The sequence below is a fragment of the Chiloscyllium plagiosum genome, unplaced genomic scaffold (assembly GCF_037043375.1).
Source record: "Chiloscyllium plagiosum isolate Xiang-an unplaced genomic scaffold, Cpla_swu_hap1 HiC_scaffold_28, whole genome shotgun sequence".
Taxonomy (NCBI): Eukaryota; Metazoa; Chordata; class Chondrichthyes; order Orectolobiformes; family Hemiscylliidae; genus Chiloscyllium; species Chiloscyllium plagiosum.
The window spans coordinates 13857383-13870686 of NW_028270166.1; the positions used below are offsets into that span (position 1 = coordinate 13857383).

At 40.6% G+C, this 13304-nt stretch overlaps 1 protein-coding gene across 3 annotated transcripts in view; it reads right to left on the reverse strand.

The window, feature by feature from the left end:
• The window catches only part of LOC122565389 (uncharacterized), a 132211-nt gene that overhangs the window by 41084 nt on the left and 77823 nt on the right, over positions 1 to 13304 (reverse strand). The gene's annotated exons all lie outside the window — the stretch shown is intronic.

Consider the following 13304-nt stretch of genomic DNA (forward strand, 5'->3'; position numbering starts at 1 on the left):
TACTTCCAGGAATTTTCACCAGTGACGGCTAAGGGTGTAAGCTAACATGCAACACTATTGTTCACTCAAGGCAGGCATTCCATAATGAGACCATCTGCTTATCCACATTTTGTTGATACAGTTGCTAGGTGGCCTCATTTTGAATGCTTGGCTGAGCTCCAAAAATGAATAAATCAATCTGATCTCAGCAAACAAAGTCTATAGACTTGTAGAGAGTAAGGAAAGCTTTATGGGATTGACGCTTCTAATATTGTGTAAGAACCCATTTTTGAACCGCTTGTTTGCGCTGCCTATGTGGTTACCCACAAGATGGTTTAGATCTGATTCATTATTTACAGGATAACTTAGCCCTGTTTATTTTATGCTGCTTCTACAGTTCAGCTGGAAAATAGTTCTGTGTTGTAACATCACAGTTTGACCCCGCATTGTTAGGTATGACTGACGTTGCTTATAGCCTGTCCTCCTGCAGTCTTCACTGACCCAGCGTTAGTTCTCTCAGCTTGCTAGTAACGGGAGAGTGGTGGTCATGTTTGGATAGGAGTTTCTAGATTATGGTTGAATACTATTCTGTTGCTGTTGTTAGCCTGAAGTACCTGAAGGCCAGGTTTGAGTTGACATACTTGTTCAAAATCTAGCCCAATTTGCACAGCAGTCCATGTAGGGTATTGGTGGGTGGGGGCTAGAGTTTGGGTAAGGGTTTGACTGCCTGACATCATTAAATTTTCAGTAACTGCACAATTCATTTGCTGGTGAGTAGAGTGAGTAACAGTTTCCCACTGCGTGGTTTATCCTTTCTGAAGCAATTTGTACTCAGGCAAACTTGAGCCTGCAGCCCAGTTTGGCCACAGGCCGCATTGTGAGATATGAAAGGTGCCTTCTGATTCTGAGAGCAACAAAGTGTTTCACTAGGGTCAATGTCCTAGTAAAGACAGATGGGTGCTTTAAAATGTCAGATTTGTCACCTGCCTAATTTCATTGAGGCGCAAGCTTGCCTCCCAGGCAGTAGACCTGACTCAACCCACTCCCACCAAACCAGGATGAAAATGTGAATTGAAACCTCCTTAATGGGACAGAACTCTCCTGACTTGTGATACAAGTCTCCTTTGCAAAGCCTTGGCCCCCAATGTTTCTAAGCGAAGTCCTCTACATTCCTCATACATCTCTGCTTTTCTATTCCTTTTGTAATGGATTCTTGATGCTTTGCTTGCCTTATTTATGGTCTTTTTCGCCACCTTTGCAACTCTGAACAGCTCCTTCCACTTCCTGATGCACACTTCTAGTTTGAATGTTCTTGCTGAAAAATTGTGCAGTCAGATCTGAGAAACACTGATACCAACATATTGTAGCTTTGGAACACTTTTGGTCAAAAGGTTTTCACTCACTGAGATTTTGAACTTCCGTGGCTAAGAAGAGTTTATACATTTCGTCAGTTTTCACAGAATGTATAATGCAGGTTGACGCTGAGATATATGCCAGGCACAATGTTACTACATATGCCTTTTGGAAGCTGTGTTATTAAATAAGAGCATTTTAGGAGAAAAAAGATCACAATGTATACATAGAAATAAAAAAAATAAAAAAAAACATTCTTTGGAAAGAGCCTCAGAAATGTGAACCCTACCTCGATTCTGACATCCTATATTTTAATCACTTCATAATATTTTACTTCCATCAGGGAAATCACTTACATTCTAACATTTGGCCAAGAACTGTAATAAAATACATAGCTACTGCCTCCGAGGCATACATTTCTAAACAATGCCTCTCTGCATTCTTATCCCAGGCAGAAGATACATATTTCTGAAAGATTTGCAACTTTTGGAAAATGTCAGGAGTATGATTTTTACTGGAGTTGCATGTGGACAACCTTCTTTTCATGGAACACTTTGTTGCTCTCAGAATCAGAAGGCACCTTTCATATCTCACGATGTGGGCTGTGGCCAAATTGAGCTGCAGGCTGGAGTTTGCCTGAGTACAAATTGCTTCAGAAAGGATAAACCACACAGTGGGAGACTGTTGCTGAGACTCTACTCACCAGCAAATGAATTGTGCAGTTACTGAAAATCCCTCTCCGTGACCACGTGTGTTTAATGCCAGGAGGTTGTGGGTGTGAAATGTCTGATTACTCACAACATTAAAACAGCTCCAATAAGTTTGTTTACTGTCCACTAAACTGTGTGTCTTTAAACTCAACACTGCGTTGAAATTATAGATTCATAAAATCAAAATGAGGCCACTTGGCCTATTGAGCCTGTGCTGGTTGTTTTGAATAGCGATTCTATTTTGTTGTATTAACATCTGACTTATCTTTTCCAATCATTTTGGTGACAATTTTAAATGATAGGGAGCACATTTAAAAGTTATGCACGTGTACGTTTAAATATTTTTCGGTAGTGGTGACAACTAAAGACTCTGGTAGACCTTTTTCTTCCCTCTCCTTGCTATTCATTTCAGAAAAATCTTACTGATACTCTGAATTATTTAGGTTAACACAGAGTAGTGATTTCCACTTGGTCTGTGAGACTCAATAGGTAAAATACACTGAAGAATGGAGGAAGTCAGTGAAATGACCTTCCTAGTCATTGTTGGCCCATTGGCCGTCATACGTTTTTAAAAAATTCCTGCTGATTAAATCTCTTTCTTTTGGAGGGGAAAGAAAGATCAGTCTGTGTGGGATGTTACGACCCCCAAAGTGAGTCTGGGTCAAAATGTTTGCAGCTCTATAATGGGTCTATGGTTTCCTGAGTCAGATTTTGAGACGTTTTGACACAGCTACATCTTTGGATGTGAAGAAAATAAACCACTTCTGTGAGACTCCAAGACAAATAAGGTTACCTTGTTGAAATCCTCTGGCAAATTGGGAGAAGCCGCTGCTCCGGGTTGGGATAACGCTACAAATCCCTTACTGGCTATAAAATGCTGCTTCAGCCATGTGGCAAAGATCTCCAGTACTTAGCATCAAGAGAACATAACTTCCATCACACCAAACAGCATCACCATCACTGAGTGCTCCCAGTGTCAACATTGTGGAGGTTTCCATTGGCCAGAATCTCAATTGGACCCACCATATAAACACAGTGGCTACAGAGCAGGTCAGAGGAATCCTGCAGCTTGTAACTTACCTCCTGACTCCCCAAAGCCCGTCCACCATCTTCCAAAAGTCAGGAGTGTGACGGAATACTCCCTACTTGCCTGGATGATTGCAGTTCCAACAACACTCAAGAAACTTGACACTATCCAGGACAAAACAGTCCACTTGATTGACATCGCATCCACTCCCTTCACCACCGATGCTCAGTAGCAGCAGTGTGTACTATCTACAAGATGCACCGCATACATTCACCAAGATTGATTAGATAGCACTTTCCAAACCCATCTAAAAGGGCAAGCAGGGTCTTGGGAATATCAATACCTGCAAGTTCCCCTCCAAGCCATTTACTGTCCTAACATGGAGATATATTGCTGTTCCTTCACTGTGGGTGGGTCAAAGTCATAAACTCCTTCCCTAAAAGAATTGTGGGTTTACCGACAGCACATGGACTAAACTTCACTCAGTGATTCAAGAAGGCAGCTAACCATCACCTTTTACAGAACAGCCGAGGGTTATTAATTGTTGAAGTTTGGAATTGAAGCTCTGGATACAGCTCTCTGTCTGCTTCTGCAAAAATGTGAGTTCTCTCTTTGCTGCTAGAATCATTCTGTCGGTGTTGGTGTAAGAATGAAATCTTAAAGCTTAGTAGTGTAACCAACTGAATCACATCTGGAATGCAGCGACTTGCACGTGCCTCTGAGAAAGATAAAAGTTAGGGTGTCTACTACCTCTTGATATATTTTGAGGGGGTTTGCTCTGATCCATAACATTAGTTTCCACCCCACAAATTGTTGGTGACATCAGTAGAATGGATGGCCAATGTACCATGAACATTATCCCTTCAGAATCATTCCCTTATACACGTTAATGACTTGTTTAATTAATAAAGCCTCCCACATCCTTGTTTTAACATTGCATTCCAAAACCAGAAAAACCCACAGGAGAGAATCTGGCCCATTGTCTGTTTGTCTGTCTCTCTCTCTCTCTCCCTCTGTCTCTGTCTCTCCTTTAGAAATACTATCACTGTCTCCTTCCTCCACATGTTTCTGCAAATTATTTTCCTTTTCTACATTCTTAATAATTCTGGAGATTAACCTTAAGCCAGTGTTGGTACATACCTGGAGCAGTGCTGCATGTAGTTTAACTGATTATGAACAGGCTGCATAGCAACATGCTTTTTTTAAAGCCAACATGGGATGTGGGCATCACTGGCTGGACCAACATTTATTGCCCATCCCTAATTGCCAGGAGGACAGCTAAGAGTCAACACATTTCTGTGGGTGTGGAGTCACATGTAAGCCAGACCAGGAAAGAATGGCAGATTTCCTTCCTTGTAAACCAGATGGGTTTTTCTGACAATTGACAACTGTTTCATGGTCATCATTAAACTTTTATTTCCAGATTGTTAGTGAGCAAATCTGACGTTGGTTGTGGGTAAATTGTTAGAGGTGATTATAGAGAGGCAAAAATTGACTAGGGCTAGTCAGCATGGTTTTGTGTGAGGAAAATTGTGTCTTACAAGCTTGATTGAGTTTTTTAAGGAAGTTAACAAAAAGATTGATGATGGCAGAGCAGTAGACGTTGTTTATTTGGATTTTAGAAAGGCGTTTGACAAGGTTCGCATGGTAGACTAATTAGTAACATTAGGTCTCATGGGTTTCAGGGTGAGCTAGCCAATTGGATACATAATTGGTTCAACAGCAGGAGACAGAGTAACTGTAGAGGGTTGCTTTTGGACTGGAGGCCTGTGACCAATGGTGTTCCACAGGGACCGGTTCTGGGTCCGTTTGAAGAAGGGTAGGAGATTGGGACTATTTGCGTTGGAATAGAGGAAATCAAGTGAAAATGTAATGGAAGTTTATTTCATTTGGAAAGTGGAAGGGGTCATCAATTTTAAATTGATATTAAAGAAGTGGCAATTTTGAATGAAGCTGAGGCTGCTACAGGCCTATGGACCAAACCTGGCTGTCACATTGGCCTTCTTCTCTGAAGAACTTGGGATGTTCTCCTTGCAGAGAAGAAAACTGAGAGGTGATTTATTTGAGATTTTCAAAACCATGAATGGGCTGGTTCAAGTAGGTAGGGAGAAGCTGTTCCCACTCATTAAGAGAAAAAATGAGAACGAGAAGCTATAGATTTAAAAAGATGTGCAAACAAAGGAAGAATAACTTTTCCACATAGCAATGGTAAGGATATGGGATGTACTGCCAGGAAACGTCATGAAGGCAGGATAAATGAGGCATTCAAGAGGGCATGAGATGACCACTTGGATAGAAATGATGGGCAAGGATACAGTGAAAAGACAGGATGCAGGTACGATGGGCCAAATAGCCTCCTTTCACTCGGCAACAATTCCTTGATTCTGAGATTAATTTTCTTTCAATCTAGAAAAGAGCTACACAAGAGCCAAGAGGTTCAAATGGCTCTTTCTGCGTGTAAACTATGGTTTTATGATTTTCGGTGAAGCTGTTATTATTTGAGTTACAGATTTCAGAGCTTGGAACACACTGCGCATTATTATCATGCCAAGATCAACAACTTGCATTTACATTACACCTTTACTGTTAATGCTGGCACAAGTGATTGCACAAGTTGAAGGCTTTGCCAGTATACACAACACGCTGTGTTCACACATATTCATCTCTGGGTAACCTGTGAATCCACAATTTGTTGACAATTGTTCTTTGTAGGAATTGGAAATATGCATGGTTTAGACTTCCCAATGCATTTAGCTTGAGATTTTCCATGCCAATAGCTGTTCTTCCATGTGATTTGAATCAGAGACTGCAATGATTACAACAGGAGAGGTGTTAGTCCTCGTAAAATAGTTTTTTTTTAAATCAAAGCTGCTGGTTAACAGTATTCATATTGATTAAATTCTACAATTGTGTTTAATAGATTGATATCCATATGTTGAATTGGGCAGCAATAGCTTTTCAGAGCTTTACAAGGGCTTTATTGTAAATCTATAGTTTAGCACAAACACCAGTTTCTACCTTTCCCTCCTGAACCCTTGCTCTGTCACCACTGGGAAGAATTCAGCTCTCTTTTTCAATATAAAATAAAGCCATTGCCACAGCTGCAAATAATAAACTAAGAAACCAGCTTTGTGAGTGTATATATGTATATATATATATATATATATATATATATATATAAACATTGCCAAATTTACAAATAACAAATTACAAACCAGGTATTTTTGTTAAATAGATCCACCAAAGTAACAAAATATTCAATCAAGAAGTTATAAACAGTGCTCACCCAGGGTGAAGGATTCAGCTCTTTTTATTATTTTTACTTTGATAACCCATCAACAAGTCACCCAATTACCCAAACCAATACTCCCTGTGTAACAATAAAGTAATTAAAATCAGCAAGAGGGGAATTCAATCCAGTCGAGGTTGCTGGTGATGATGGTGGAAGGATTTGTTGGAATAACGGAACCCAGCTCCTGCAGTGCCCATCTCTCTAAATGCTTGGAGGGCACCGATGGACACTGCTCCCTCTCCAAGGACACCTGGGCAGATGTAGGTACAGAAGAGAGGTGGGGCCCAGCCTTTTCTTTTCTGATTAACCTGTTATCAGAGGTGTTATGATATTTGGAGGTGATGGTGCATAAATGGACCCAGCTCTTTATTTTATATATAAATAAACCTCCAACAATAACCCTGCCACTAATATAAATCTCAGGTGACAAGCACTATCCACCAAAGGCAGTCCAACAATAGGGGGAGTCAGAAGAGAAGTGGGAGATTAAATTAAAATTGAATTAGAAGGGGGAAGAAGGGGAACCTGCTCTTTTTTTTAGATATCCACAAGTGCACGTCCACTAGTGAATCATCCATGTAGCCAATTAGAAATGTACATGCAAAGCCCAATGTAATGGAAACTAGGACCCAGCTCCTCCTTTTTCCTGGAAGGAACCTGCTCTTAAGTTTGTTTCATTTAACCTATTTTTCTGATCAACCTATTCAAAGATGTTATTGCAAACCGCTTGAGCAGGTGGGACTTGGACCCGGACCTCCTGTATAAAGTCCAGTGAGTATCACCCTCTCTCAATCAATGCTGGAGCTCTTCTGGTTGACCATTGAAAGGAAGTTGTCGATGCAGGTACAGTTACAACCTTTAAAAGACATTTGGACAGGCACGTGAGTAGGAAAGATTTAGAGAGACATGGGAGAAAAGGAGATAAATAGGACTAACTCAGTTTGTCAGCATGGATGAGTTGGACCGAAGGGTCTGTTTCTGTGCTATATAGCCCAATGACTTGCATTTCTAATACTAGGAGATGGTAGTCTGGTTTTCTGATGGTTCATGCAATCTTCCCCTTTCCTCTTCCCCAGGCTTGATGTGGAGCAATGCCTTTCAAACTATATAGCCAATTCGCTCTCTCTCTACTGGAGGGAGATTCCAGTGGTCCTTTACTGACTACGGCTAATTTCCATATTTTTACATCTATCAGATATTTTATTTATCATATTGTAAAGGTTTTATCTATCAAAGCTGTCACTCAACCTAATTACCAGAAAGCACAGGAATTTGTGTATGGCCTGGAGTGTATTAACACAGAGTAGTCAGTCGACCAAAATAACAACTACATGCATTTATAAAGCATCTTTACTGCAGTAACATGTCTCAAGTTGCTTCACAGGAGTACAGTCAACAGAATTTGATCAAATTTCCTCAGTGTGCCTGTGAATGATTAATCTTGAAGAATCACAAAACTTTTCAATTCCTGGTTATCAGTTGTCAGCCTTCCCAATTGGAATTTAAGATGGAGAAAGAAACGCTGGAGGGGAATTCAAGGAGGTTTGGGAAATTAAATTCAGTCGAATTTTCTAACCTATCACAAGGTAAAGGACGATCAAGAAGAGACAGCATGTCAAAAAAGGTAAAGAAGAAAGATACACAGGGTGGTTTTAATGAAATGAAAACCTGCTGGAATGTAATTTTGTGTTAAGAATATGTGGCCAAAGGCATCAATTATCCTTGTAAAAGTGCTCCATATACTGTGGAGAGCCAAAGGACATTGAAATTCTCACTAGTGGACAGGCTGGTGGTGAACACTACACGGAGACAATCAGCTAGAGCAGCCTACAAAAAAATTGCTTCATCATTATATTTAATTGTTCCCTTTTACAGAAAATCCAATCTTCATTAGATGTCTACTCACCTCAACACAGTAGCGATGAGGACTGAAAAGCAAAATCAATATGAAAATAAAATGAACTAGTGGAAATTTACCATCTCTACCCTTTTACCCACACGTGTGGTACAGACTGGATTAAGTCTTTTGAGCACGTAGCTTTGAGGCATGAAAGGATTTTTTTTCGAATATGATGGGTCTGATCTGTGGAGGCTGGCCTTGCGCCAATGCAGTTGTATGGTGCCAGTGTACTCTCTCTTCGAACCTTGTTGCTTCTCACGCAGCTCAATACTGAAAATCCCCTGGCTCCCAATGTCAATGGGCCAGCTTCGCAACATGAGCCAGTGTCCCTGAGAGTGACGTTTACTTTGGAAGGTAGTTGAAAAATGCATATTGTCATATCAGCTACTTATTTTACATTCCGCCTGAATATTCTTTCCTTTGGTTTCAATGAGGCATTCTGTACAATAACTGGCTAAATTGACACCATTCCATGACATACCTCCATTCTAAGACAACATGACTCTCTTTAAATGTAAACAATATGAATTATTGTCCTTTTAACACAGACTCCAACACTTGCTCCTCATCAAACGGTTGCCAATATTGGAACGATTGGCATGAAATAGTCATGCTGTCAGTGCAGTCTGTCACACCCGAGTTTGCAGTGCTCAGTGCATTTTCTGATTGCCTCAGGCCAGTGAGAGGTGACTGAAAGTGAAGACTGCAGATGCTGCAGAACAGGGAGTGTGGTGCTGGAAAAGCACAGCCAGTCACACCCTAGAAGCAGCAGAATCAACATTTTGGGCAAAAGCCCTTCATCATTCCTCATTCCTGATGAAGGGCTTTTGCCTGAAACATCGATTTCTCTAGTGAGATGTGACTGCAGAGTGCTGCACTGCCAGGGTTGCCAACTTTCAGATGTGGTATTAAACTGATGCCCTGCTTCTTAATTGGATGTAAAAGATCCAATGGCAGTATTTTGAAGAGTAGGGGAGTTATCTCAAAGACTTGGCTCATTGATCCCTCAATTAACAAATTATTTGACTGTAATCACATTGCTGTTTTTAGATACTTGTTGTGTGAAAACTGGCTGCCTCATTTTCTACGTTACAACAGTGATATGCAACAACAGTATTTTTTTGCCTGTAAAGCACTTTGTAGCATTGAGTGGTCATGAAAGGTGCTATATGAATGCAAGTCTTTTTTCTTTAAAAAAAAAGAATTGCAATTCAACCTTGTGCTTGCTCCTTCTCTTTCTCTCTTGCAAGAGGAAATATGGCAACACTATGAAGAGTGCAAACAGTTGACCAATACTATAATCAAAGACCCCTCCCACCCTGGTTATAATCTCTTCCACTGGGCAGAAGATACAAAAAGCTTAAAACACACATCCCAACAGATTCCAGAACAGCTTCTTTACTGCTGCTATTAGACTTCTGAATGGACCTCTCAAATTTTAAATTTAATATTGATCTCACTCATCGTGCTCCTTCTCTGCAGCTGTAACACTGTATTCTTTACTCCATTATATTACCCTAATGCACTTTATAAGGTATTATCTGCTTGTACTTCATGCAAAACAAAAAAAACTTTTCACTGTACCTCAGTACATGTGACAATAATAAATCAAATCAAATACAGAAGGAACAAAACAGGAGGTGAGACTCAGAAGTAAAGAATCTGCATTTAGAGAATGTGTTAGTCATTATGTAGACTACTTAATTTGTATGTTTATATTTACTTTTAGACAGTATACAAATAGTGTTTTCGACTATTTAATTATTATATATACATTTAATGAGTACCTCTCACATCTTTAAATCTTTTCCAAGCCCTTTCACTACCAATACATTTTTAGAAGTGTGTCCACACAAACTGCAAATAGATAAATAAACTCAAGTTTTGGTGGTTCTGCTTGTGGAACAAATGTTACTTATGAAGGCAGAGAGAGCCACAATTGAACAACTAATCCCAAAACTGGCATCACCAACAATGCAGCACCCCTTTAATGCTGCACTGAAATGTTGTCTTGGATTATGGGATAAAGACCTGGACAGGAGGGTGGGGACATGCACAGTCCATCTTGAGGACACAGAGGGGAACATTCCCACTGACGAAAGCTGGCCCCTAAGTGAGGCAGAATTAAAAGTGGGGATGCCTTTCACGCAACTAAAGACGATATACTCTGCTCTTCAAATCTTATATTTGGAGCTCTGAACTGCTGCTGCTTGTAGCTCTTCCTGCCAGGGGATCTGTTAACCTGATACACCAGTCTTGTGCCATCCTCACACATCCACAGTAACATCACCTGTAACATCAGTCAATCATTCCACAAGGCCTCGTTCTACTGCCCTCCCCAGTCTCTCTAGACGAGCTCTCTATAGCTTTGCAGCTCTGATGAAACTGCTGTAATGCTGACATTTTCCTTCCTGGATATCAATTTTTAGAATGTTTGTTTTGCTCTTGTATTTCAGGTATCTCTTCATTTGACTTATTGTACATGGACTTCTTAAAACAGATCTTAGCATTCACATTTCAAAAGACCTATGAAATGTTATGGTGGAGATGGAGGCCATTTGCCCCATCCTGCCTGCACTGGCTCTTCAAACAAGCATCAATATCTCCATACCAATCTCCCCCACATCCTTGCACATTACTTCTATTTGTTATTTCTATCTTTTTTGGTATTAAAGCCAGATTGAGCTATTTAAGGCCTCCTTAGTGTGCCATGATCAGGGGAGTTGGGGAATTACACATCCTGGAGTACTGCAGTGTACCTGAGTGACCATATTTTGTGCATGTGGCCAGACAAATCAGTTAGCACAGGGGCATCTCAGACCTGAAGCCAAACCCTGTTTCCAGCAGTTGTGATGAGCAGAGGAAAGCAGGACCATTTGCTCACCGCACTGACATGAATTAGAGAGCTCAGGTCACTGGACTGCTTACATTCACCACTCACAGCTGAGGTCTGCAATTAAACCTGGTCATCCTCAATTGGCTGGTTCAGGATTAAAACCTGGGTCCCTGGTGCTGTGAGGCAGCAGTGCTAGCCACTGAGCCACCATGCTGCTGATGTCTCAAAATGTTTCACAGTCAATTTGGTACTTTTTTGAAGTCCAGTCCCTGTTGTAATATTGGAAACATTTAGGAAATCTGGCAATTTGCACACAGTAAAAAAAATAGCTATATGATAGCAATCAAATCATTATAAAAAGCAATGTTGGTTGAGAGACATTTTTTGGGTTGAACATGGAGGGTAGCTCCTCTCCTCTTTGAAACAGTGTCAAGACGGTGGGGGCTTCAGTTTAAAGTCTCATCCTGAGAGATGGCATCAGAGAGAATGCAGAGCCTTGGTATACACTGAAATGCCAGCTTTGAATTTTACACCCAAGGCCCTCAAGTCAGACTTGAACCCAACGTGGAATGCAAGTCCTCAATTCCAAAAGCACAGATTAGTGTTTGCAAGGGAGAGATTGGCAGAATGAAACAAAAACAAACAAAAAAAAATTGCTGGAAAATCTCCACATCGGTGGAGAGAAATCAGAGTTAACATTTCAGTTCCAGTGACCCTTCTTCAGAACCCTTTGTTCACCCATGGACTTAATGAAATGGCTTCCAAAGTCAGGTCCAAGAGGTGACCAATGCCAGTGACATCTTTGACAGATGCATAGGGATGTAGCCACATACAGAGTAGCACACATATGCTGTTGATGAAGGTCAGAGTGTTTGTCATCAATGCACATGCCTGACAGCCTGCCCAGCTTCGCCATGGGAGAAAAGGACTGTGCATTCAAGAAATGCCAATATTTTATAGGAATGGTCCCTGGGAGAATTACATATAACATTCAGATCCATTGCAGGAGGTGAAACAAAGAAGGGAATTGCAAGCTGTTTCAACAGAAGTTGCCAAGAGAGTGTGCGAGAGAAGCTCATGATAGATCAGCAATGCAATTAATCTATTCTGGGATTCACAGTTTGATTCCATGCATTTAAAAGGTTAGTTGGAACACATGTTTCTTGTGTAGGAATGCTTCCTGCAATCAATGAGCTGTTTTATGCTGAGGTCTACAGTTAGGTCAATGACTAACCTACAAACGACACACACAGCCAGCTCCACGTCAACACAGGCCAGATTTGAGCATATTTGACAACCACACAGACATCAGGCCATCAAACCACTTCCCATTAACTCCTACTGTGCAGCAGTCTCCATCCAAACATAACACTGAATCGCAATATCTTGATGCAGTCATTAAATTCTGCCCAATTATCCCACTGAGACAGCTCAACAAGTTAAATAGTTGACTATAACTTCTTAGCCAAATTTCACCAAGCAGGAAATACCAGCAGGTTTCAAAGTCAGTTTTTTGCCAGTGGTATTTTCAAACTGTTTACATTGAATAGTTTTAATTAAAAAAAAACAAAATAGACCGTGGGACAAATCTTATCCAAATTGGAGAGCTGTCAAAGATGGTTAGATATTAGGTGAGACATTAGCACAAAAAGAGTGAGATCAGACACAAACTTATTGAAACCCATGGAATTGTGATTATTTTCTTCTGGTGACATTCATTGAAATAGGGTATAATTTTGGACCAGCAATGAAAATGTAACAGGCAAGTTAGACCATTATATGGGTGTTGGGAGAGTGGTGCTGAAAAAGCTCAGCAGGTCAGGCAGCATCCGAGAAGCAGGAAAATTGACGTTTCGGGCAAAAGCCCTTCATCAGGAATGAGAATTGTATGGGCAGTCAACAGAAACAGTCAACAAGAGTAGCATTAGGTGAGAAAATTACTGATGCCTTTGCCAGAATTGAATAGATTGTGAAGTTGTTTGCCAAGTTTTATGGTTTGAGGCAGAATACCCTAAATCGTCAAACTCCCCAGTAAGGATGGATGCGCTGGCTTCCTTTTGTTATTCACCTGTCCCTTAGCCGATTGCAACAAGACTAATTTATAAATGATCTCCTCCCTTGTGGACATCTTTCTCCCAGACCAAATGAACAGTATACAGATTAGAAATGAGAAATGAATCCAAAAATAAGGTGAAAATTAAAAGATA